The following is a 26,068-nucleotide window of genomic DNA, read 5'->3' as shown; positions in this document are numbered from 1 at the left end:
AACAAAATTGATTGTGTTCTGTTACTGATGAAGAGGTTATAGTTGTAATATTCCTAGGTAGGCATAAATTAGCATATGAAAGGCACAAAATAGGTAACATGAATCCTCAGAGTTATGTTGGCCATGCAATCAGAGTATTTCCTACCGAATGTTCCCATAAAAAGAAAAGAAAGGAGTTCTTGCCTTTACAACTAGTAACTGATAGGTCCCCTTTTTGGGCCAACTTAATTACTTTCAACAGAAAACAGTCAGCCTTCCCAGCTCTCTCAGTACTCAGCATTGTGGGGAGAGCACAGAGAGCAACAGTCTTGAATTTATGTTATTTGAAGTCGAATTGACTTCCCCATTTGTGCTCTTTACTCCTTATTCGACAGTCAGTTTAGAGAGACAAACAAACAGAAGAAACCAGCAGGAATATCTCTTGTTTTAGTGAATAAGGACACAGGCAGAAGCTCACCACAAAATGCTGGGGAAGTGGAGCATCAATACAGTGCAATTGCCTGCCGGAATCATGAAACATGGGATACAAAAGGTCTGCTTGGAAAGAACAGATGTCAAGGTCGTATCCACTTCCACCAACTAAGGAAGTTACGCTTCCAAAGGTAAGCAACAGGGTCAGGTGCTGAAGGGAAAACTGGTCAAGAATTAATGCAGAGAGCTCTTCCAGCTGACATATGTGACAAACAGCTGTTAACCAGACTGAAAATGGCAGCTTCTTAGGGAAAAATAAATGTGAAATAGCACATAGAGACTAATAATAAAGTCCTAAAATGCCCTGGGAGGTCCCCAGTTGCAGACTAAGAGCAAACCTGGGAAAGGGGCATGTTCCTGAGCCATAATTTAGAGACAAAGATCATCAGGTGTTTATGTAGCATGAGAACTGGTGGAAAGTTGAATGGCTGATCCCCTTGGCACCACTAATACAGGACACTTGCACGGGGTGACATTGGACTGAGGCCAAGCAAAGGGCCACGTCTCCTCCTCTCCCAGTGCCCTTCCCTGTTCACAGAGCAGCAAGATCAGGCAGTGCCTCACATCATGAACGACTAAAATCCTGCCACAAAGCAGAGCTCCTAGTGTGAGAAAGTGCTACTGCTGTATGACAGGGCACTAAAATCAGGAATTGTTTGTAGGAGAGGCACAAAACCTACATACTGGAGGAGCATGAAGAGCAGGGGGAAGATTGAGACAAGATTAAAGTCCTGTATCAGGTGAGAAGCAAATAACTTCTGAGTCTCTTTCTGCGGGCACCTCTGCAAGCTTCACAGGTGACAGGAATTGTATAACCTTGAACTTACGGTCTTCCTTTTAAATACAAATTTATTTTCTTTTATTTTCTGGTATACACAGAAATGTGTATGGGAAATGTGGAGGCTCACTAATCTGAGGGAAATATGTTCATTACACCCCAGCATTACTGTGGTGCACACAAGACACATTTCCACTGGGAGATGACCATGAGATGAGGGGTCCCAAAAGTCTTAGTGCTTCATTCCAGTGTGTCCTGCTGAGCTGCTTTGGGATCACAGCAGTTTGGGTGAAAGGAGGGACAGAGCAGGCAGCCTTCTGTCAAATTTTTTCCTGCCCATCAACACTACTCCTGATGGCACAAGGCTATGGATGATTTTTTTATTGCACAGTAGTAAGCTCTACTGAGAATTATTTTATTACCTGAACTGATAGTAGAATTATAGTTATTAAGAACTATCATAACTATGAATATCTAAACTGATATTTAATATCTAGAAGTTTATCATGACAAGCATTTTGTGTCTGGGAACTTCTAATCATAACCGTAACACATTTGTATTTTGACTGCATACGACACAAGAGTAATTAAATAATGTATAACTAATTAAGAAGCTAGGAGAACCATCCATATGTAAAACTCACCATAAACACATAATTTTTTTATTATATTAAAGATAGAGAATTGCTGATATGCAGACATAAACATATGTGGCATATGTATCTCAAAGCAGTCTCAAACATTCCATACAGAATTGGCCTCAAGGAAACTATATTTTCTGTTGAGGAAAAAGTGTTGATAGTTTTTGCTGGAAGCAGGCCATTAATTACAAAAGTTGAGGCTAATCCTGCAATCTTATCTTAACGGAAGTTTTGTTTTTATCAGGACTCGAGGATCCATATTAAACAAATACTATCCCACTGCCAAAATGAAATGCAAAGTACTTGGTACAATGTGGTTGATTTAATGAAATAGTCAGATACCACTCAGGAACTTGATACTCAGAATTCACTTTTTGATGTTTGGATGAAAAATAATGCTATTCTTCAAATCTGTAAGGTTTGCTGTCATGCAGCTCAGCAGCAAGACTTCCACTCCTGGGAGTGGAAACTCAGACATTTTATTTTAAGCTTTTGGGAGATGAACTTTTCCCATTCATCTCTTCAGAGTCTGACAGTAATCCCTTAGCAAAAGGCTTAGTCCTGCCAGAACACTGATGTCCCATGAAACCAGGGCAAGTTGAAGAAAAATATTTTTAGTACATTCTGCTCATTAGCACTAAAAGAGAAGCTGAGGAAATCCCAATACCCAAACAAGTACATATCAAAGGTCAAACAAATATTTATCGCCGAATGACACAAAAAATTGCAGCTTCAATGGCAGAGTTGAGTGAACAATACCATTTTCTTATCTGTAAAAAATTATGTCTCTCATTAATTCTTTTCACAGTAAAACTGTTTCATTGCTTATCCTTTGTATAAGCACTTAGTAGCAAAGGTGATTCTGGGTGGTATATGCTGGTTTTCTCTTTAATATCTACTATGAGAGATCAGATATTTCAATTGTAAAAGCAAAATTAAAACAAACCTCCAAAACTGAAGAATTGCTCCAAGCAAATAAAAAGCTTTTGGTATCAAAGCATCACTGGGCAGGAAGAAACATGTACTTTCTCCTTGAAGAAAACTGGAGACCACTGGAATTACAGACTTATAAGCTCTTTCAAAAAGCATCAACCTGACTCTGATAGCGTTCTCTGCTCCAGATCAAATTTATTAAGTTGAAATCTAAAACTGATATGAGAACAAACATAAAAACAACCAGGCATGTAACCATACAGAATTGGAAGAAGTTTCTTTGGAAGAGCAAGTAAGTTCTGGAATGGGTTTTCAATAAGAAACAGAGGCAAAAAAGACAATAGCAATATATTCATGAAAGGGATTATATTCAATATGATAACAGGGTAATAACAGGTGATTGGAATATGTTCCCACCTAGAATGTAAATGTTAATCTCAGAATTAGGCCCAATAAGGAATGACCACCAAAAAATAAGTGTCCAGTCACAGCTGGATATCACAGCTGAGTCTGCCCTCCCATTACATTGTTCAAATACAGCCCCCAGCCTCTCTCTTAGTCAGAGAAAAAAAATGTAACCCTAAAATCTTAATGGTCTCAGGTTACAAAGCAGGTACTGAAAGCATCAGAGATTAGCTCATCTTTCAAGCTCATTTTGAGTTATAAACTGAATTAAAGAATTTACTCATTTGGGTGAAAGACCATCATTCCCTTAAAACAACATGGATAGAAGTTAACTATTCAAACGCTCCAAGTCCTCATGTTTTCCCAGAATATATGCCCTTGTCCAGAGGGAAAGGTGAGTTCTCCCAAAAATCACTGAGAAGAGATAAGAGCGATTTATTTTAGTCTTAGTCCTACAGGCTGTGAGGTAGTTCTGAACATTGTGAGACTCTTTCAGAGGTCCTGGCATCTCCTGGAAGTACCATGAAGCCAAAAAAGCTGTGGCACCTCCATGACCATAGCAACTCAAAATGATACCACATACCAACTGGACTGGAAAAGGGAAGACTTTCGTGTGACCTAATTTCGTCCTTGCAGTACCTGAAGGGAACCTGCAAGAAAGAACCCTATTTACAAGGGCATGTAATGACAGGACAAGGGGGAATAGGCTCAAAGTGAAAGAGAGTAGGTTTAGATTAGATATTAAGAAAAAAATCCTTCACTGTGAGAGTGGTAAGACACTGGCACAGATTTCCCAGAGAAGTTGTGGATGCCCCATCCCTGGAAGTGTGTAAGGCCAGGCTGGATGGAGCTCTGAGCAACTAGGTCTAGTGGAAGGTGTCACTGCCCATGGCAGAGAGGTTGGAACTGGATGATCTTTAAGGTCTCCTCCAACCAAGGCTATGCAATGATTCTATGATGATGATTCTGTGAAAGATTAGTGTAGTGAAAGTATTTTAGGGAAAAAATAGTCCTGTGGTATGAAATCTGTGGAAGTGAAATACTTCTAGGGCACAAAGCAATTCTGGTTGGAGGAAAAGGAGTACAGTCAGTGAGTAACAAAAGACTGCACACAAGTTAAGGAAGGTAAACGAGGGTGGAGGCCAAATCAGTTCTCAGCTGCCACTGGACATGACAGTTCCAGGCTATATCCCCTCTGTCACTACAACTGACACAGCAGTGCCTTGTCCTTTGTCCCCACAAGTGACCACAAGTCACTGAGACCTTCTCCACCAAGTCAAATGTCACCATTAAGCTTCAGTGTCAGAGTGGTTTGCAGACACAGTTGTGCAAATGCTGAGCACCTCGTGGAGCCCTCAGAAACTTCCTGAAATCAGATGCTGAACTTGTCTCTTGTAACACAAAACCACAAAGCAGTAGTTTCATGTGCCTTTATCACATTAGATCTTCAGCTTTTTTTTTTCAGTCTTACAATGAGCCAAAATAAACCTATTTTTCATGCACTACCTTAACCTATAAAGTCTACTTTCTGTCTTTTCTTAGAAGAGCTTTGGAGCCCTTGGTGATAAACACTGATAATCATTGCTCAACATTTTAAAATGTGCTCATTTAAACTTGGTATGGATATTCTGCAGATTTTTTTTAGTGTCCCTCCAAAGTGCTTGCATGCTTTCTGCAAAGAAAATAAATAGAACAAATAGAATGGCACCACGAGTTGGTCAATTATTAGCTTTTGCATACCCAGATCGCAGCCTTTCTTTACAAGGACATGTGTTAATATATAATAGAAATGTATTCCAGTTCTGTTTTAATTGATTTTTCAGACACACAGTGCAATCTTATAAGGTCAGCTGGAAAGCAAGTTGGCCAAAGAGAGACCTTTCAGAAAAATGAGCCACTACCCACACATCATGAGAAATCAAACTGGAGCTAGACATATGAAAATGATTTTTTATTTTGTAGTAGTCTCACTCAAGTCTGGACAAATTGTCCATAATGGTCTTAAAATGTGACTTGAATATTTCTCAGAGGAGAGAGATGTAATAAACGTCACGAGTCAGATTTACAGCCCACTTCTTCAAGCTGCTGGTGCCAACCACAGCTGTGACTGTCCCTGTGAAGATGCAATTGTTATTTAATATACAGTTATCATTTTGGGAATGTAGAAATGGTAAGTGGGGAAACTGCTAGCCAGTTTAATATGATTTTGTGCATAGGAAATGTGGTGGCAGGGAATCCAAAATGACCAGGGTAAGTACACACAGCAGTCAAAATTTTTGTGACTACATTCAGAGACAGATCTAGGAAAATGTGAGAAAGAAATGTTTTATTCTGAGACAGATTAAGGCAAGTCAGAGTTTTATGAACCAAAATATTCCTAACATATGGTAATGGATAAAAATGACCAGAGAAAAAATAGGCAGAAAACTAGAAAACAGTGGCCAGAGAACAGCAAAGTGACACATGCAGCCTGAAGAGAGAGACTGAGCCAGGGAACCAGAGACCAAGAAGCAGTCAGGACTCACCTGGCTCACTGGGGGACCTTTGATAAGATAAAGAAAATTGTATCAGAACAGTCCATCCAGTTCAGCCTGAACTTTGTACTGTTGTGTCAGACAGGGGCAGTTTTAATGCAAGGACTGTGCTAGAGCTCTTCACACCCTGCTGACACTGTGTTTATTCTGTACCAAGTTCAAAATCATACATAGGTAAAAACACCTGAAAAAAAAAGGTTACACCAGAGGTGTAAAGGTGTGAGGACTGTACATTCCTATACACAACCCTGCCCACAAAGCCAAAAAACACTTGAGTGGTATGTTTAATATATCTGGTGGCTAAACACTCCCATCTCTGTGCTAAGCAGAAAAAAGGAAAAAGGCCCTTGAGACTAAGAGTTCCTGAAACTGTCTTTCCAGAAACCCCAATTCCCAGTTTTGCCATCCATTTATCTTCAAGTATTGCAATAAATTGCTAAAAATGAGCTAATTTCAGATGCATTTTCAAATGGAATTATAATAACAATTAATTATTTATGAATTGTACATTATATATTTATAAGTTACGATTTGCAAAATTTAGCACCCTGTCTGAAGGGACCTGTAAGAGGGAAAAAAAAGCCAAACAACCAAAACCATTTCAAAACTGAAACCAAGAATGTGTTCTAATCAACTGTACAACAGAAAAATGAGGCATTTCATAGACAGTAGAGTACATTTTACAGAGATAATGGCCTTATTTCCTTCATTAACATGAGTCAGAGTGCCATATCATTAGAGATAAGAAGGGGAAGTGTTACCAGGGGTACGTGACAAGACAATCTACTTCAGGCTGGAACAGCTGTTCCAGGGCACCCAGAGTAACTTCTTTATCACTAGAAAGATGGGGCTCTCAAGTTTTCTAGGTGAACCAAGTCTGACACAGACAGCAGAAACTAATCAATATGTCAGCCTGGATGAGATGTCAGAGCAGCTATGGAAGGGCTTTATTGACAAACATAAACTTAGTGACCCATCTTGTATGTTTCTGTAATATTTTCCATTATAGAAAATCTTGTGGGTTTAAGTGTCACAGAATCACAGAATATGCTGAGTTGGAAGGGACACACAAGGATCATCAAGTCCAACTCCTGGCCCTGCACAGGACCATCCCCAAGAGTCACACCATGTGCCTGAGAGAATTGTCCAAATGCTTCTTGAACTCTGTCAGGCTTAGTGCTGTGACCACTTCCTGGGGAGCCTGTTCCAGTGCCCACCCACCCTCTGGGTGGAGAACCTTTTTCTAATACCCAACCTAAACCTCCCCTGAGACAGCTTCAGGCCATTCCCTTGGGTCCTGTCACTGGTCTTATCCCTAAATCTTCTCTAGAGGTAAAGTAGATTCTGCACAGGTGACAGGTGACATACAGCACTCCTTTCAGCATTGTGGATCTATTCTTTGGTGGACAAATAGCAAACTCTTGGAATACTTACTGCACACCAATTGTGGGACTTGCTCAAGTCACAAAGCAGATTTACCACTGAGTTGCAAGGCCCAAGCCACAGGTAGAGAGCACAGGTTGATGGGGTGAAAAGCAACACTTGCTCAGCAAGTTTTAGTCCAAGTCTCCTTGGCAAGCAGTGAAGTAATGGACGGGTTGGAGACTGAAGGTCACCACCACAATGCCAGTTTTTAAGCTGACAATCTATTTTACATCTCATCTTATACTGGTGAGATTATCTAATGTTATATATCTCATTTAGTGCGTCAGTGAGATGTTGGTCGATCTAATTAGATCCAGAAACTTGACAGGAAAACCAAAAAGAGTTTGGAACTGTCTGGGTGAATCCAGGACAGAAGCCTGAATGCAGCAAACACTTTTCTGTTTACATTTTCTTGGGGTTTAAAGTGTGTTCACCCCCAGTTTGGGATGCGTCCAAATGCATTATGAGTTTGTTTTGCATTTTGTTGCATCAGAAAAAAAACTATATGTGAACCTGGAAACCTGAGACCTGAGTTGCTTTTAGATGTATGGACTTTAACCAGGCCATACAACACATGCACACATGCTATTAAAGTTTCTGTCTCTTAACAGCTGTGAGGAAAACCTCAAGGATTTGATCAATACAGAAGGTAGGTGTGCAAGGAACCTGGAATAAGAATTCAGAGACCTCTATATTAGCTTAAATCCCTCCTAATGGCAATCTGAAGGCCAAAATTATTAAGTTAGTTAATAATTAACTTATTAATATGCTTATCAATTTCATTTTTTTCTCATTACTGTTTGCATAGGAAAACAAAGACAGGTCAAGACTTACAAAGAAATGCTTTCCTTAGTATCCCAAACTGGCTGCTGTATCTGCTGTTGTGCCACATTTTCTGTCTTTCAGTCAGGAAGAACCCAAACTAGCAAAATAACTGGCATCCTCCCTGGCAGTTTTCTTACAAGTAGTTAGAGGGTGGCCACTCCAAATCATTTAAGACTCACCTTTTGAGAGTATCGTGTGCTCACAGTTTTTACTGAAATAAATGGGAACTACAGCAGGTCAGGTTATATCTCCTTACCCCCTTTCACCAGCATGGACCCAATCCCACATAGTTCATTCACCATCACTGACATTAGTGGTCTGAGACAAGAACAAAGAAGGCAACAGACTCTTCCCATATGGGAATTTTGCCCAAGAGAAATCTTACAGGGGTTAAGTCCTGTGCTACTGTTTCTCATTTGTAAACCAGGATTTATAAGCTTTCCTTATTTCAAAGGGTTGTGGAATGATAGAGGGTTTAACACAGATATATTGCAGTAATAATATAATAAGCTACATATCCATGAAACATTCTCTGGGAGCCTAACTGAATCAGATAAAAATGTTTTAAAAAGCCATAGCTGGAATAACAAAGCTGTCTTTTCCTTCTGTTCTGAGGCAGCTTTGGCAGGAAGAGATATACTGCAGTGAGCACACAATAATTTTTCTGTTTTCAGATGTGAAAGAGAGTAAGAACTGTGGCACTATAAAAGGATGATCTGAGAAAGCCCATGTTGTGTGGTTTACACAAATATCACTGACCTCACAGTGTCTCCTGGCTTTGTTCAGGCTGTCTCTCGAACAGCTTGTAGGACATCTATGATCTACAAACAGATAAACATTCAATTCTAGGTGAACACTTTGGTCTATGGAGAAACCCAGTGAAGTCAGCAGAGCTCCTTGTGTACACAAAGCCACAGTAATTGTGGTCCAGCTACAGCATTAGACTCTTGGGTCCTGACTTTCAGAACTGCTCAGCACATTATACTGCTACAAAAGCACCCTGTAACAGCTGGGACAGGCAGTGAGATAATTTTAAAATCAGGTCCTTAGCACCATACTGGACTTAACCTTCTGGCCTAAACTTTGCATGACAGGGCAGTGTGTGAGCATTGCTCTAAGGGGATTTCTCTCTTCTACCTGCTTTTGCCAACAGTGTTGGCCAGTGAAGACTGCTGTGCAAAGAAAAAAAATATCCCACAGTTTATCCTCTCATTTCTAAGCTCTCATCCCTAGAACAAACAGATTTAAAGGAACCTTTTGTGCAATACACAAAATAAAACAGCTGGCTGCCCACAAGGCCTCACCCAAGACAAAACAGTAACAGTCCTTCAGTTAATCTATCTTCCTGGCTCAACCAGACGCCAAGGAATCCAGAGCCTCCCAGACTTCTGGGAAGCAAGGAAATATCATAAAATGCCACAGGTCAAAACATCTGATGCTTCTTTGCTGTCCCTGGTCCAGAGCTGTTGGGGAACTGCTAGTCCTCAGGCTGAAGGCACTGCTGATACACTGGGGGTGAGATGCTGTCGCTGCTGGGATTGTGCCGTTCCTCTACACGGTAAAAATGAAATCACCTCCCAGATTGCATTCCATGAAAGGCCAGGTAGCCAAAATTGTCCCTTTGTGAAAAAGGGTGGGGGAATAAAAAAAGGCAAACAGGAATGCGTGTGTCCTTGGTCAAGGTTCTTTCATTTCTTTTTTCTTTCTTTTTTTTCCTCCTACTTAGGTAAACATCTTGGTGTGTTGGAAGCGAAGAAATAGCCTTAGGGTAATACCTGCAGATTAAAATGTGAAGTTGATCGCTATCAAAAATACTTTGTGACCTAAAATGAAGCTCTGAGTAATCATCACAATAGGTAATAAGGAAATTGAAGAATTAAACCCTAGAGTCATAGAATGGTTTAGTTGGAACAGACCTTTAAAGCTCATCTAGTCCAACCCCCCAGCAATAAGCAGGACATCTTCCTCTAGACCAGGTTGCTCAGAGCCCCATCCAACCTGACCTTGAATGTTTCCAGGGATGGGGCATTCATCACCTCTCTGGGCAACCTCTGCCAGTGTTTCACCCCTGTCACGGTAAAAGATTTCTTCCTTATAACTGGTCTAATTCACCATCACAGTGACTTTGTCAGACAGAGCACCCAAAATTTAAGTTCCACTTTAACAGTTTAAATAGTTTTTACTTTGTATGGTCTGGCTTTCGTCACAGGGATGGATCTCACTGTTACACAACATGATTTGATGGCAGGGTACCAGCAATGCTCTCCACATTTCTCTGTTGTGAGTAGCAACAACTCTTGTCATTTCAGTCCCATGTTTTGATTATTTATACGGATCTCTATTATTAGAAAATTAGAAAATCTCACAAACTTACTTCCCATCACTCCTTATCTCCATTTCCTGTAAGTCAAGAACATCTTCCTATTCCCACTGAAGAGCTGAGGACTGGAGGCACAGCGAGAAGTGAGTTGCATGTGACAGTCGATGGTCTAAGAAGAAACTGAGCATATATCTACGGAAATCTTGGTTGCAAGCCAAACCAGATGACCATATTTGAACCAAATCAAACTGAATTAAATAAAAGCTTTCTGCAGCACTCAGCATGATGTTATTTATGCCTTGAAACAGCATATCTGTTTCCCAGATCTTCCTGTCCAATTATTTAAAGGCTTGGTCCAGCAGAGATAACATACAGAATCTGACTGTCAAAAGATCTGCTGCCAGCTGCAGTCACCTGCAGGGACTGGGAAGAAAGACATGACTGATGATAGCATCAAGACTTTGGCTGAGACTGTTCAGCTTCATAAAGCTGTCATTGTTTGAAAAGTGATGTCTGTTCCTTTTGCATCATGATGGAACCAGCAGTGATCCATCCCTTGGATTCTACCCAAGGAAAGGCCAAAGAGAAACGTGAAAAACAAAGGAAACGAGCACATGGCTGTTGGCTGACTCTGCCCCCAACCACAACCCACACAAGCTCAGTTTGTTGTTTTGGCAGGAGAGGAGGCACTGGATAAGCAAGAAGAGCTGAAACTGGCAGAACAGTCAGAAAAGTATTTGGAGTTGTTTATGTATGAATGATTGCAGGGTGGGAAGGGCAGACATCTTCTCTTTGGATAGATCAGGTAAAGCCCTGGGGGCAGCACTGAAAACAGAGCCCTTTGCAATCAGATGAGTAACATGATCCTGGACTGCTTTCCCTCTTCCCTCTGTGCAGACTCCAAGTTACAGTCGAGCTTTGCCTTGGAGTCCTACTGAATGCTGCATTCACAGGCATTTGCTAAATCCTGCTATAGCCCAGAGGATGCCCTACCACTTTAATCCTCTATTAACAACTGCAGGTTTTCAGAGTTGTAGCCAAGGTTTGTGTGCTGATTCTCAATCTCAAGAGGCCTTGGAATATTCATATGCTGTATTTACCTCCCTCTGATTTCATTACAGTAGTGATACTTGGCCCTTCCATGCTACCTTCTAAAAAGGAGGGACAGCAGCAGAGGTGTGACAACACCAGCTATGCTTAATTGCATTCAAATTCAGAGTAGTAGACAGGGAACCAGTGTAAATGTAATGCCTGTTTTGCAGAGCTAATAACCTGAGAAACTGCTACTATTTGAATTGTTCAGCATTGCCTGTGTTGTGGGGATTATTCCTTTTGTAAACCCAGCCGCTGCGGGGCAGCAAGACATAAGCATTCCATGCCCACAGAGGCTGAAGTGTGCTGTGCCTCCCCCAGGGTCCCGGTGAGGCTGTAAGGTGTTGTTACCCTCCGCCTGCAGGCGAGCGGGGACGATGCAAAGGTTAACACCCTTTGCTGCGAGCGCATTTCCCAGCTCAGGGTGACTTAGTGACTTGGGGAACCATTACGGGTTTTGAAGGTGATGTTGAGATAAGGCAGCACCAAAACTGCTCTGCGTAGTTTGCGTGTCTATTCTGAGAGGAGCTGTCAACAGCTCAGAGCTTGAGGATGTTTGAACTTCGCTTGCGCGCGGTGCCAAATTATATGTTCTCAGGAGGCTCACGCCTACATGCAAACAGACAAGTTGCTATTTGCTTTTGCCATTCTCCCAGAGGAAATGATGGTGCCAGACAAGTGTGAGCAGACCAGCCTCATATAGAGTGTCTGGCTCTGTGGTTTTGTAGCTCTGGAAGTAGAAATGACGAGCACTCCCACTACACTTCAGTAATTGCCCAGGGACACACAAGGGTAACTCTAATCATGGAGAGCATGAGATGCCCCTTCCGAGATCGTCTCCAGACTCAGACTCACAAGAACTTTCCAAATCTGAACCAAGGTTTTCATAGAATTTCTCACTGCTCTTCATTGCCTTGGATTCCTGGAGCACTTGCACTGAGCTGAAGAGGGGAGATCGTAACCGGTACGAGCTTGATAATGGAGAGATAACTACTGGAGCTCATAACCATGACTTGGAGACATAAGATAACTAAAACAGTACAGAAGCTACTTTTTTTGAAGTCTGGATTCTTGCCATCAAAATGAGGACAAGCAGACCATTGGAACTGGTTTGGGTAAAACACAGAAAGTTCTATCTACCTGCTTGCTCAAAACAGCAAATCGGATGTTATAGTCACTGCTGAGGATGAATTTTGAGCCAGATCTCTGACATTAAGTACTACCATCTCTGTGTGTTCTGTGACAGCCTTTCTCATCTTCCATTAATCATTTGACAGATCAAGATTTTCTGACTTTAAATATAGTCAATAATGAATAAAAGTTTTATTTACTGCAAGTTGGTTACTGAGCAAGAAAACAATCAATTTTAGTTCTCAGCGTATCTTTGTAATAAATAATGTAAGAATTTTCTACACCTTTTTTTGCCCTCTAAACATAAATCACAAGAAATAAAACCTCTAGTTTGATCAAAATTTGCATTTCTTGATAGTTTTCCACAGGAATTATCTTACCATATCAAATAAGCAGATGAAAAAGATTCACTTAGTGAGCCTGGATAAGAGGGGGAACAAAAGAAGAAAAAAATAAACCCAAACCTCGCAATAATTGAAATTGTCTGCTTTGATTTTCTTTCCGCAGGTGCCAAGATACAAGAAGTGGGCATCGAAAAGATATCTTTAGATGAGTCTCCCAGAGTAAGAGTTATCCGCGATTAAGTTAAATCAGTGCTACAGACTACACCATACAGAGATATAGCTTTAAGTGTATGAGTTCAAATGTCAGAAACAGCCCAGACATGACAGAATAGAGCTCCCTGCAGGTTAATGGCTCCTCTTCCTTGGCAGGGTGAAGACACAACCTGAGACAGTAAAGAAGCTACTTGCCTCCTCAGTCAGAGTACCATGACTTCCTAATAGGAAATTAAAAATACTGCTAGTATCTGAATTATTTTTTCCTTTATCTTCTCTATGGGGTATTATGGGAGAGAGAGAGAGAACTAAAGTTTTGTGTTTGGGTTTTGTTTTGGTCGGGTTGAGAGGGTAAATATTTTTTTAATGTAAGTGCACACTCATACAAAACACTTGGAAAGAAAATTTTTGAAGATTTAGCTATAAAGTCTTGCTTTTCTTCTGTAGTCAGTAAATTCCTCACACAGATGGGAAAAGATGCCTTTGTTTGTTTCTTTTTGACTAGTATAGAAAGTAGCAAAGCATAACTTCCCAACACTCTAATCACTAAACTGTACATCGAAACGAGTGGTGCAGTGAACTTCTGCCAAAACCAAAAGTGGTAATAAAGCTGACTGGGAGATAGTTACCCAAGCGTGTTCAGGCCACTCAACAAACTGCTTCCCCTGTGCACAGTTGTGGGGACCCACCTAGTGAACACATGAAGAATTGCACCCATCCAGAACATCAAAGAAAGGGAACATTGAGCCAAGGAGACAAATAATTGAACAATATAATTTAGACTTTTCCAAGTGGTGAAACATGTGGCAAGACAAGAGAGACTGCAAATTCCGGCCAGCCTACAGTCACCATCTGGTACTGCTTTGTAATTTTCAGATAACTTGGTTCCAAAATCTGGTACAGCAGAAGTTGCATTTAGGAGAATGGAGAATATATTTTGGTTTAACTCAAATTGATACAGTGCCAGAAGACATATTTGGGACTTACACTCAGTGTTACCAGCCTGAGCACTAACAAACTCAGGAGCTGGTCTTTGTAAAATAAGAATGGCTTTGTTAAAAAATACTACAAAACATTTCCCTTTGTTCTTTTTTCATTTATTTTTATTTTTAAATTGACTCTTGTAGGATGAGCTGCCAAATCTTTAAGGCTTTATTCCTCTGATCACAAGGGCTGGAGGCTTTCGCTACAATGAAAGCTGAAATTTTAACCTTATTTCTTTTGGCAACAATGGCTGTAAGAACACCACTAGGATTGTTTGATTTACAACAAATTTCTATGTAATGAAGGGCTGAAATGAAATTTTGTTACAACCAATATCGATCTGTTCACCGTGCTGTTCAAAGGGATTTTGCCCTCATTTCCTCATTTCCCTGTCCTCACCTAATCCACAAAACTTTCATGAGTAATGAATCTCCAAAATATGTAGGCATTAAAATCAGATACCTGGCTAAACCACTGGTATTTTCTCTTAATGATACAATATTATATATTCTTTTTTTCCCCCCAAGAACAGAAAAAAGGGGTGAGATTTACTATTCATTTAGCATTGAAAATATCTTATGATACTCTTTTTTTTCTGCTTGAATGAAGCAGCAAACATCTTTTGCTTTGCCTCCTGAAGAGCCTCCAAAACAAGGTTGGAAATACTAAATATCCAGTTACAAAAAAGATACATTATAGTGCAGGAACTCCCCCCAGTCTTAGAATCACTTTATTTTGATTCTGCTCTTTATACATATTTAGGTTCCCACAGTTTATGTGACTTTATTTCCAGAAAGGTCCTGGATAACTAACACCACAGGACAACCTCCTAGCAAACAGTACTGCCAGTTAGGTTTGGAGAAGAGCCATCCCTACCAATTTAGAGGCAAAAATAGAATTCTAGTTTATCTCTCCTACTCCAAGTTTTCTTTTTTCTTTCTTGACAAGACTATTCCAAGATAATTCTGACTCTTCTAAATCCTCCTCTTGCCAACCAGCCTAATATCAGACCTTGAAAATATTTTATTTCCACTTCTTTCTCTTATCTTATTCAAGATACTACTACTATTACTTACTAGCATTTCTCTAACAAGTGATACTTTACATAAAGTTCTACCTGAACTCTAGGGCTCCTGTAAAAGCGTGTCCTAGTAGTCATTGCACTATTGGGGACACAGGGACTCTGCTCAGGGCTCTGGGTTACACAGAAACATCAAGGCACACAGGTCACACCTGCTTTCTACCTGCACAACCACTGCTGTCCCTGAAAGCCAGGGGAGCAGGAATTACTGTCAGGTTCTTTGGAGCAGTGATTTTTGACCCCAGCAGTAGGAACAGAAAGCTTTGCTCTCTAAGGCCCTTCCTCTTTGGCTCAGCACCTTCTATTCCTCCCTTCCCTTTGCTGAAATAGTTCCTTTTCTCCTGTGCCCTCCCCCTGCTTCCTCATCTTCTCAGCAGCCCCAAACGAGTAGAAGTAGCTGTAGGAAGAAGACAGGGTATATTATTGTTTGTGGTGATAGGAATTGAGACACAAGGCTGCACGGGTAGATTTGGGGGCCCCATAACCCTCACAGTGCTATGAGAGAGACATCTGGGTGAAGAAGGACACTCCTCTCTCTGTGGCTCTCCAAAGCCTCTCCAAGCCTCACTTCCATCTATAGCATCCATAAAATGCTGCTGACCCCTTCCCCAGCTGGATCACCATACAGCACCCTCCAATTCCTGCTTCTGAAAATGTTACCTAAAACCGAGGAGCTTACAGCTAATTCTGCTTATTGCACATGGCAGGTAGATCCTAAATGGCCTTGCTACCAATCCTGCAGCTTTGTGTCCTTATATAGTTTCCATTTACCTTTTACACTTTCTTATCCTCTCTTAATGCTTTAGATGTTTTATCCTGGTGTTTTAACCTGCCCTGCCCATGTACCATGTCTCAACAGAGATAAACAGCCAAAGTTTTTAACACCAGGGGGCATCTCATAACTTGGACAGACTGTGCTATTAACATGCTATTTATTCCGTCTATTCAGGCCACATTTCAGCAGTATTTATCTTCCAATGTCACCATTTTCTTAGGCACTGTACTTCTTTCAGAGCTTGACATTTTCAGATAGTGAGATAATGGTTTCCCCCCGTCATTCATTTAATTTAACAGGCCCCAAAATTACCTTAAGCTTTTTAATCATATAGATTTTTTTCTCTTGCTAAAATCAGGAATAAAGTAACTGCACAGCTCTTGGGTTCTGTATAGACCAACTAGAATGCTTACTTTCTAATTTGTTTTCATCATTTATACACTTCCAAAACTTGCATTTTAGAAACACTGCTTTTGGTAGCCTACTCCCACACATTTCTCTGGTAAACCACAAGTTAGTGATGCAACAGAGTACACTGCTGATGGGGATTTTTTTTTTGTTGTTTTGCTTTAGATTTGCCTGGGAATCCTGAGAGGTCAGGCTTGTAGTGATACTTAATTGTCCACAAGTGCTTCTAATCCAAACAAATTAAATACATTGTAGGGGTAAGAATTTTATCAACATACTGTATATAACAAATGAAGACATCAAGCAGTAAAATCAGATTTATGGAGAGAGCACCTTGAGGGACAGTCACGTCTCCTAATTCTTGTCCTCTTAGCTATGAGAATATAATTTCCTCTTCAGTTTCTTACATGTGCATAAGGTAGGAAACACAACTACTCCTGAATTGCACATATTCTTTGAGACAAACAATGCAAAGGTGAGGAATACTAATATAACTCAGGCCTCTGAAAAGGAAGTACAAGTACAAATTGACAAGTTGTGAAATTTTTTTAGCGTGGGTCACAGAAATAGAAGACAGTGAAAAATCAGAGAGGGGGGTAAAAGAAGGGGTACAACTCTGTGATTCTGTGATTACAAGAGACAGTAACATTGCTACAGAGAAGCAGGGAACTAGCCCCAGTTGGTATGAATCAGCATAATTTTGTAAAACCAATGGGAAAAAATAGAGCTAAAATGGAACTATGAATATTACTGGATAATCGTCCTTTTCTTCTTACACATACATCCTTTTTACACATTTCTCAGTGGTGGGAAAGAGAAAATCCATTCTTGAGAATGTAAAAAACAAAACTGCAGCATGAAAAAAAGAAAGAGCATCCTGTAATACAACAGGTATGGGGCTAGAGGCTGAGGCATCTTTTGATGGATGATACTGGAAAGATTATACGTGCTACGAGAAAAAATTACAAAAAATATAAATATCTATACAAAAGAAATGCCACAATTCAGGCTTAGAGCCTTTGTCTCAGTTTGAACTCTATCTAACCCCTGTTTATGTGACATAACTAAAGGTTTTGTCAGACTTTTCAGGAAGTCTGAATCTTTCTCACATACTTACCTATGAAAATTACTTTTCAGATGTTTTTATCAAAACAGGAAGACAGAGTGATGCAACAGAATGAGCACTGAAGGACTCGCTTTTATTTTTTTGTCTGCCACTGCTTAGTTGGATGACCTGGAACAAATAACTTCATGTTTCTTTGCTTTAACTTCCACATCTGTAAAAAGAAGATAATGTGACTGAGCTCCTCTGCAAATAAACTTTTTTCCTTCTCTTATCAGGGAGTAGAAACAATGATGAAAGGAAACTCTTGGTAGATTTCTAATAGAGTTCATTGGGGAAAAGCCAATTCAATTATGAGATTTCTGGAGTTTATGGGATTGTTTTCATTCTCAAAACTTTGCAAAACAGTCCAAAGTGGAAAAGAAATCAACCCAGGCTGACTCAGACCCCAAGCCTGTGAAGTGTTCTGAGCACAATTGAGCAACACTGGACAGAATGTTTAGCCAATTACCTCTCCACAGATTCCAAGGAATGTTTTATTGCAGTAAAAAGAAATTCTAGAATATGCAGCATCTCACTACCAGATCTTAAGAGTGAGAACTTCTGAACATGAAAAATAGATGGAATTTAGCCAGCAACACCTCAAAGACAAAACAACTTTTCCACAGTTCTGGAGAGACTCTACAGAAGAGAAGTGTTAAGAAGTACATCAAAATAACACAGCCTGGGCTGAAAAATGAAGGAAAAAGTTGAAGGGAATTGAATAGAGCATGACAATGCTACTCTCTGTATGCTCAGTGCTGCAATTCCTTGCTAAGACAAAACAAGTCTTAGCAGGGTCTTTAGATCTGTGAATTCTCCCAAGCACTGTCTGTCACACACACCTGGCTTCTTCCTCATATTCCTGCACATTTTAGGGCCACATCACATATGCTCCTGCCCACAACTTGTTTCTTGCTTCATTAGCGTGGGTTAATGTTAATATATTTAGCTGGTTGTTACATCTTATCTGTGTCCTGTGAATGAGAAAAGGGAGAGGGCCTGTCAATTATATGGTATTAGATCTGCTCTCTGCTCTTGTCTCTGTCTCACCTTGAAGAGCAGGACATTTGAGAGTTACAGATGGTCTGTTAATGTTTTTATTATTTATTTATTTATTATTTGTTGCATGATCAGGGCATTCTCTCAATAAACAGCAAATGGAAACATTGCTGCAGTAGCACAACTGGTTAACAATGCAGTTTTAGAAGTATAAACATTCCTTCCATCCTTGTTTAAGCCCAAAAAAGAAACTCTGAGCCTGCTGAATTTGTTTTATTAAAACTGTCATCAGCCCAAGAGGACAGCACTAGTGCTAAAAGTTTTGTAACTCCAATGAGAAAATGTAAACCATTTGAAGCACAAGAGACTGACGAAAAAGCTGATTTTGCGTTCCAAAACTCACCCAATTATCATCTGGCTTTTCTAATTATCCTTCTTTCTAATTTCTTTACCCTGAGTCCTAGCCTAAATTCTTCTTAGGCAAGTTCTGCTACTCTTAACAAGTTCTAACTGGTCTGATTCGCAGAATGGTGCAAAACCTGTCATCAACCAAATTAGTTTTGATTTACCTGTGTGAAAAAAAAAAAAAAAATCCATTTCAGCTACAGGATGTAACAGCTTAAAAATCTGTCATCTCGTGGCTTCATCAGCAGCGTCTGTGGTTGCCCCAGAACTCTTGGCCATCGGGTATCTTCCGGGCTTAGGCAATCAGGCACTGTGTTCAAAGTTCACTACACATCCATGCACCCTTAAACAGTTCACTGTGACTCTAAACCTTCCCACAATCCTTACTATCAATAAATCCGAGTACCTTAAGATGGTTTTTCATACATAATCTCTTGTATTCTTCTACTAAATGCTGAATTCCTGCCCTGCCGAATCAACTAGCTAAGGAAACTTAAGGAAATATCATTAGAAACTAAGCAATATTCCCTCTGTACAGCCTGGCAAAGCCTATAAATTCTGACACTCAGATTGAGGTGTCCAATGGAGATGTCTTCTTGTGAACACAGATTCCTCCTAGAGTCAATACAGAATTACTCAATACAGTTGATGGGTTCAAAATACACTCATATTTCCAATGAAGGTGACCTGGACAGCTTGTTGTGCAGCCACGAGCAGGGTTCAGCTTGCCAACCACCAGTGCTTAGTGACAACTGTGGTGGGCTGAGACAGCAAAGACTTCCATGGGAGACTTCAGATAGAACAGGCTTTTTAGGAGCCCTGCTGCTTCCCTGGAGCAGGATGCCAAGTAGAAAACTCCACATGGCACTTGATGCCTGCGTTTATGTAACCAAATCCCACATTAGTTCTCTGCTGAGTGTAAGGAGAGCTTAGACATCTGGTTCACATGGAGACACCTACACGCTGAAATCCAGATTTAGGTGCCTTAATCTGCTGGCTGAATCCACCTCTTCACTTGGAGATTTCCTCAGCTGGTAGCTGCATTGGCATTATGTTTGAGGGGCTTTTTCTCATTTCCATTTCTAATCCACTCACCAGAACATTTATACTTTTGACCTCTCAGATACTCTTGCAACAATTTACAACTGTAACTCTGGAGAAAAGATACTTTTGTTTCTTTTAAATTTATTGGCTGGTAATTTCACTCAGGACACCTAAATCTCCTGCTACAAGAAACATAGAATTCACTTTCTCTATGACAAGAGATTTTAAACTATTTAAGTGTATTTAAACACCTTTTTTTTTTTTTTTTTTTTTAAGGAAGCAATTCCTTACTTCCAATCAGTTAATTGCTTTTCTCTGTACCTTTCTTAGTGCTTTAGGGAGAATTTCACACATTATTCAAGATGTGCAAGCGCTTGCAGTTTTACAAAGCATCCCATCTTGTTCTTTATTCCTTATCCTAATGTACCTAACATCCTTTTGGCCTTTTCACCTACTCCAAAGCATGAGAGATTGATGTTTTCAACAGACTAGCCATGATAGCTCTGTGAATTCTTCCCCGAGTGCTCCCAGTAAATTTAAGAGTATGAGGAATGATCTTGTTCTACAGGGTTTTCCTCAGTGCTGGATAACAGTCTCTCTCTTCTATTCAGACATCTATTTTTGCAAAGGCATTTAGAATATAATTCCTTTGAGATCTTCACCTACTATCAAATTTGATATATATGGCCCAAGATTTCAAAAGTATTTGAGAAGAGAGAGCAGATCAGATAAATCCATATACATATTCAGAGTTGTCATTTGACCCTATTTTCTTTGGAAAACAGGCAAAAAACCACATTAAGTGATCTGTAGTAGGAAGGAAGATGCCTGAGAGCAACCAGACAAATGTTCTGCTTCCTCAAACACTCCAAATAAACTCTGCAGCACTTACAAGGGTTTTTTTAAAACCATTCACAGCCATAATCACATAGAAATTCTAGTAGGGGATGTGCAGACTGACTTCAGTCACAGACAGCCCGTAGGCAAACAATTGTAGCAGGAAACAACTGAAACAAATGCAAGTTTTCCCAGTTGGAGTTTCCCCCAGTCTTCTCTATCTCAGCTGATCAACAAGCTCTACACATCAGCTGGGGAAATTTGTACTGAACAATTTGGAGTTAGAAAAATAATATACATTAATTCTGTTTGGTTTTGGGGACATTTACATTCTTTTTCACAAAGGCAGTGAGTCAATCTAAGAAATGAGACGGGATTTAAACAATATCTTTTGCAGCTCAGAGTGTCCCTTTCTCTCGTGTCATTTCTGTGTCCAAGACACGCCAACAACAGAAATGAAATTTCAGTGCTTGAGTACATGTGGATCCCAGATTCTAACCACAACCCACACTGACAGAGGATTACTTTGGGTTATGACTTCTTGCCAGCACTTTCATATGAGTTCTTGTCCCTTGCTGTGAGCAGGTTGGTAGTGGGTCAATTAGTTAACACTAATGAGTTATCATAGAGTTTATTAAGCAATTGGGCTGGACAGATTATCATTATCAGGAATTTTGAGAAGTGAAACACGTATCAAAGATTTTACAGCAAATGACGCTAAAATGTAGCGGTTTATTAATTCTGTTAATAAAATTATAATCCAAGCACCAGGGAAACTCTGTGTGATAAGAACTAAAAGAGATTAAATACCTGGAATTACAAGGTAGGCAACAACTGGCCAAATTAGAAGGACTTCAAGGATAATGGCTCTGCAGAAAGCAGATAGCATATGAGCTGAGGTTGCTTTTACCTAAATGAGCTTAACACGCACCTCCAGTCCTCAGGCTCAATTATTGCAAGAGAGAGATCAAAGCTGTGTGTTAGCCATTATGAAACAGGAGTTATGAAAAGCTGTCTCATGGGGGTGCTGGCTGTGTGGTTATCTCACTTAACTGCACACCTTGCTTTCATCTTGATCCCTGCTACCTCCTTGTCATCTGCCTACTAACCCCTCCACAGGCTGTCACTCCTTTTCCTCTCACTGCAGCTCCTGATTACGGATTGCCTTTTTGCCCTCTGTGCTTTAATGCTGTACCTACAGCTTTTTGACAGGTTCTTTACTCTGCTGTATTTGTGTGTTATAAAGCACCTTGCCATAATCTCTGGATACCGGGGGCAATATCTGCCAAAGAATGGGCTTGGGTTGTGTCAACTTGGTTTAATTTCCACTTCCCTTAAATAAAATCTGCCATCTTCAAAGTGTCACTTGGCAGCTCAAGTTCTGTAATCTGGGTATTTACAAAGTAAGCTCCCAGTACAGACTGTGCTGTTCAAATCTGACAATGAGTTTGTTCTCAAACGTCACCAGGGTTTATGAATCCAAAACCTTCAAGTTTCACCACCTTTTCTGGAGAAAGGACACCTGCCAAGTTGTTCTCACATAAAGACAGATCTGTGGTATGGTGGGCACCCCACCATGCTGTGGCCTAGCAAGCCAGTGGATTGATCTTCAGGGACAAGAGCAATGGGCAGAAACTGAAGCACACACAGTTCCACTTGAATATGAGGAAGAACTTCTTTGCTGTGCAGGTGACCACACACTGGAACAGATTGCCTAGAGAGGGTGTGGAGTCTCTCTCACTGGAGATATTCTAGAACTGTCTGGATGCAATCCTGTGCCATGTGCTCTGGGATGACCCTGCATGAGCAGGGAGGTTGGACCAGACAACCCACTGTGGTCCCTTCCAACCTGACCCATTCTGTGGTTCTGTGATCACTCACTGTGGGTATCAAAGATCTGAGGTTTCAGTGCTCCTCTCCACCTGTGAGGATGCGAATCTTGTCGCTATGGAAGCACATTAACTGCCAATCTCAGATTATTTCAGGGTAGTTGTGGTTGATTTCCCTCAGCTATCTCGCCCTTCCAGCTCAAGAAACCAGCCCCCTACATTCCACAGAGCTACTGAAACTACAGGGTGAGGGAACCATGGCTGGTCAGCCCAGACATCCTGACAACCTGACCTACACTCCTTTTCTCCTCTTCAAAGCCCCTGGACAAGCTCAGGGACTGGAGCATCTCTGTTATAAGGAGACTGTGGGAGCTGGGCCTGTTTAGTCTGGAGAAGACTGAGAAGGACCTCATGAATGCATACAAATATTTCAAAGGTAGGTGCCAAGAAGATGGTGCCAGACTCTTTTCAGTGGTGCCCAGCGATGGGATGAGGAGCAATGGCCATAAACTAAAACACAAGAATTTCACCTCAACATGAGGAAGAACTTCGTTACATTGAGGTGCCAGAGCACTGGAACAGGCTGTCCAGGGTGGTCGTGGATTCTCCCTCTCTGGAGACATTCCAAAACCCACCTGGATGCATTCCTGTGTCACCTGCTCCAGGTGACCCTGCCTTGGCAGAGGGTTGGACTGGATGATCTCTAGAGGTCCCTTCCTAGCCCTAACGATTCTGTGATCCTGTACTTCCAGGGCCGTAAAATAAACACCTCCGTGAGGGGCTTTAAACTTCAGAGAGCGCTGAAAGGGACCGTGCAAGCCCCGTGGGACGAGCAGAGAGATGCACAGCAATCTGAGGGGAGAGGAGGAGCAAAAGCCGCACATCCGCATCCCTCCATCCCTAACCCCCCTCACCCCCCCGCCCAGGTCGGCAAAAGGAAGCCGAGTAACAACCCCACAGCCCCTCCGCTCTGCCCCTCACGGCTCGCCATGTTCTCGGGCCGCCGCGGCCCCGCCTGTCATGGCGGCGACGGAGGAGGAGGAGGAAGAGGAGGAGAAAGGGAGGAGCAGGAAGGAGGAGGGCGGCGGTCACATGGCGGCAGCGCTGCCGCCACAGCGGGCGCGGGGTGGGCGACGGGGCGATGCCGCCGCCGCGGTGAGTGCGGGGCTGTGGGGGACAGGGGCCGCCGCGACGGTGCGAGGGGAGGCGGCCCCGGCGGGGGAACCGGCGCCGGTGTGAGGGGCAGCCCCGGGGGGGCGAGGGACGGGGCCGGTGCGGTGCGAGGGGCAGCTGGGGGGGATGAAGGACGGGGCAGCCCGGGGGTGAGGGACGGGGCCAGGCTCGTTTGACGCGGTAGTGTTCGGTCGTAGGTCGGACTCGGCGATCTCAGAGGTCTTTCAACCTGGTTGGTTCTGTGATTCTGTTTCCGCCTGCCCTGAGGGACGCGGTTTCCCGAGCCCCAGAGGCGGGTCGGGCTCAGGGCTACCCCCTTTCTGGCACTCGTACGGACTGATAGCGGTGGCTGCCCAGGCGGGGTCCCCGTGTGATCCAGCTGCGTGCTGAGGGCTCTTGGTTTAACGGGAGACCGAGGGGCTGGAGCGGGTTGTGCTACATAGCGTGGAAGATAACGTAATTACTGTTTTTTTTCAGTCTGTAAGTGCATGTGAAGGAGCAGCAGCAGCCCGCCTGCAGGTAGACTGAAACTGCAAATCTCAGCCCAAATGTGAGGGTCGCACGTGTTGGTGTTGCTGGCGCTGCTCCGTTCATTGATTCGTTTGCAGGGTGAGGTGCAGGCATTGCTTTTTGGAGGGCTGTGTGACCAGAGGTGTATTAAAGCTTTCTTATCTTTATGACCGGGAAATTTATTTTTAAACTGTTTCTCCTCTTTCCCGCCCCCCCCCCGGGGTTTTTCAGTATATACTTCGCCACATTGAGGCTTCTCTTTTCCTCTTAGCAAATATGTGCTATTCTTCGTGGCTGCTCTCCAGTCCTTCTAGTCAGTTCATTGTTGCCATGTGGTATTTTTCTTTTTTTTTTTTTTTTTTTTTTTTTTTTTTTTTTTTTTTTTTTTTTGTTGCATTGAAGCTTATAAGGAAGGCTGCAACAGAACATACTGAAGCAAATTAACTGTCTCCAAGTTACTTGCAAGGCAGAATAAAGGTTCCGTGATCCCTTGTTTGCGAGAAAGCAGATGGATCTGAGTAAGCCAACCAAAAGCTCTGTGCCACTGGCAGTGGGGAGCTTAGCAGGTCGGAATTCTCTGCTGTGATGTGGCACTGGAATCAAACACTGTGTTCAGAAGTTGCCTGTCCAGACAGCTGCTTCACATTCAATAGTCTCCTCATAGGTGTCAGCCTTACAACTGGAGTTGAGAGTAATTAAAACGCTGGTGCTGTCTGTTGCAGCATCTCTGCCAAACAGTGTCTTGAGCTGTTTTCAATATCAGTTGCAGGGCAGCTGCAATAGACCTTATAGAACTTTGCTGTATAATTTAGATGTAAAGTGCAGCCCCTACTCTTCCAAAGAAAGAAAAAAAAATCTCACGACCTGACCTTGTTGCAGCTCTGTAAACAATCAGTGCTTTATCCGTTTGGTCCCGTGTATTTGGAGCATTGCTTTCGGTTTGAAGGAATGGTGAAATCTCTTGGTGCCAGCACAGTAATTGTGCAGGTGGGCAGGATTGTCAACATTATGCCAGTATGCTGCCCTTTTTTTCCTGGAAAATGTATTGTCCTTAAAAAAAGTATTCTGTAAGTGACATTAAGTATTCTTGAATGCTTAGTGATCTAGAGTCTGCTTTTTTTTTTTTTTTCTTTAATATGGATGTCATCTTAATAGGCAACTGTTCCCAGACGTCTCTGATTAGGTTAAGCTGATCCAAGTGCAGGCTCTACCCAGGAAAGGATGGTACCAACCTCTCCCTGACAGTGTGTTTCTGCCCGGTAGAGAACCTTTAAATATGTGAAATAGTCCCAGCTGGGATTCCTAGACCTCATTTTAGAACAGCCTAAATGTCCAGGTGGTTCCAGATAAGAGGCTTTTGATTAACAGGCAATTGGCCTCCCCCAGTATAACTGTGTCCTGAAGAACTGCATGCCTTCTGCATAAGCTTTCCTCATCTCTGGGTAAGATAAGCTCCTGCAGAGTTTTAGGAGCTCTTCTGCAGCAGGGAAGGAAAGAAATAACAGTGGCAACTCTAATGAGCCTTCCTCTCTCAGCCTCAGATGAGGACAGCAGCATGCTAAGTGGTGTGTGTTCTGGTGTCAGAGAGTCCTGACTGCAGATTTCAGGGCCTGTTGCCTGTCTTCTACTATCTAATCACATTTTCAAAGATGGAAATCAATACTCCATTATGCATAGAAGTAACTCTGGATAGAGTTCCTGACAAGCGCTTTGTGACAGTAGTTATGAGAAAGGTATCAATCTGATCATCATTTTCATAGTGATGTAAAATAACAGTAGGTGTGATTCAAGCATTTTAGGAGGCAG

General features: G+C 41.8%; 1 protein-coding gene and 2 long non-coding RNA genes across 4 annotated transcripts in view; 2 read left to right on the top strand and 1 right to left on the bottom strand.

The window, feature by feature from the left end:
* The first annotated feature begins 1,043 nt into the window (after positions 1-1,043).
* Positions 1,044-13,202, top strand: LOC116791367. Its single transcript, XR_004358725.1, has 3 exons — positions 1,044-1,211; positions 9,739-9,868; positions 13,063-13,202. It is a non-coding gene; the product is annotated as an uncharacterized LOC116791367 (long non-coding RNA).
* LOC116791351 lies at positions 8,772-24,080 on the bottom strand. 2 transcript variants are annotated; one of them, XR_004358715.1, is made up of 5 exons: positions 23,982-24,080; positions 18,868-19,033; positions 18,308-18,439; positions 17,491-17,637; positions 8,772-8,833 (listed from the first exon to the last, which is right to left on the bottom strand). It is a non-coding gene; the product is annotated as an uncharacterized LOC116791351 (long non-coding RNA). The 2 variants fall into 2 exon arrangements; XR_004358709.1 differs by having other exon boundaries at positions 8,786-8,833; positions 17,478-17,637.
* The window catches only part of GALNT11 (polypeptide N-acetylgalactosaminyltransferase 11), a 48,657-nt gene continuing 46,227 nt past the window's right edge, over positions 23,639-26,068 (top strand). Inside the window, exon 1 of the mRNA XM_032697251.1 lies at positions 23,639-23,734. The gene's annotated coding sequence lies outside the window, so the exon portion shown is untranslated. The remainder of the gene's footprint in view (positions 23,735-26,068) is intronic.

This window comes from Chiroxiphia lanceolata, chromosome 1, assembly GCF_009829145.1.
Source record: "Chiroxiphia lanceolata isolate bChiLan1 chromosome 1, bChiLan1.pri, whole genome shotgun sequence".
In the NCBI taxonomy this organism is placed as follows: domain Eukaryota; kingdom Metazoa; phylum Chordata; class Aves; order Passeriformes; family Pipridae; genus Chiroxiphia; species Chiroxiphia lanceolata.
Note: the sequence above shows the minus strand (reverse complement) of the source record. Positions and strands in the feature narration are given on the sequence as shown.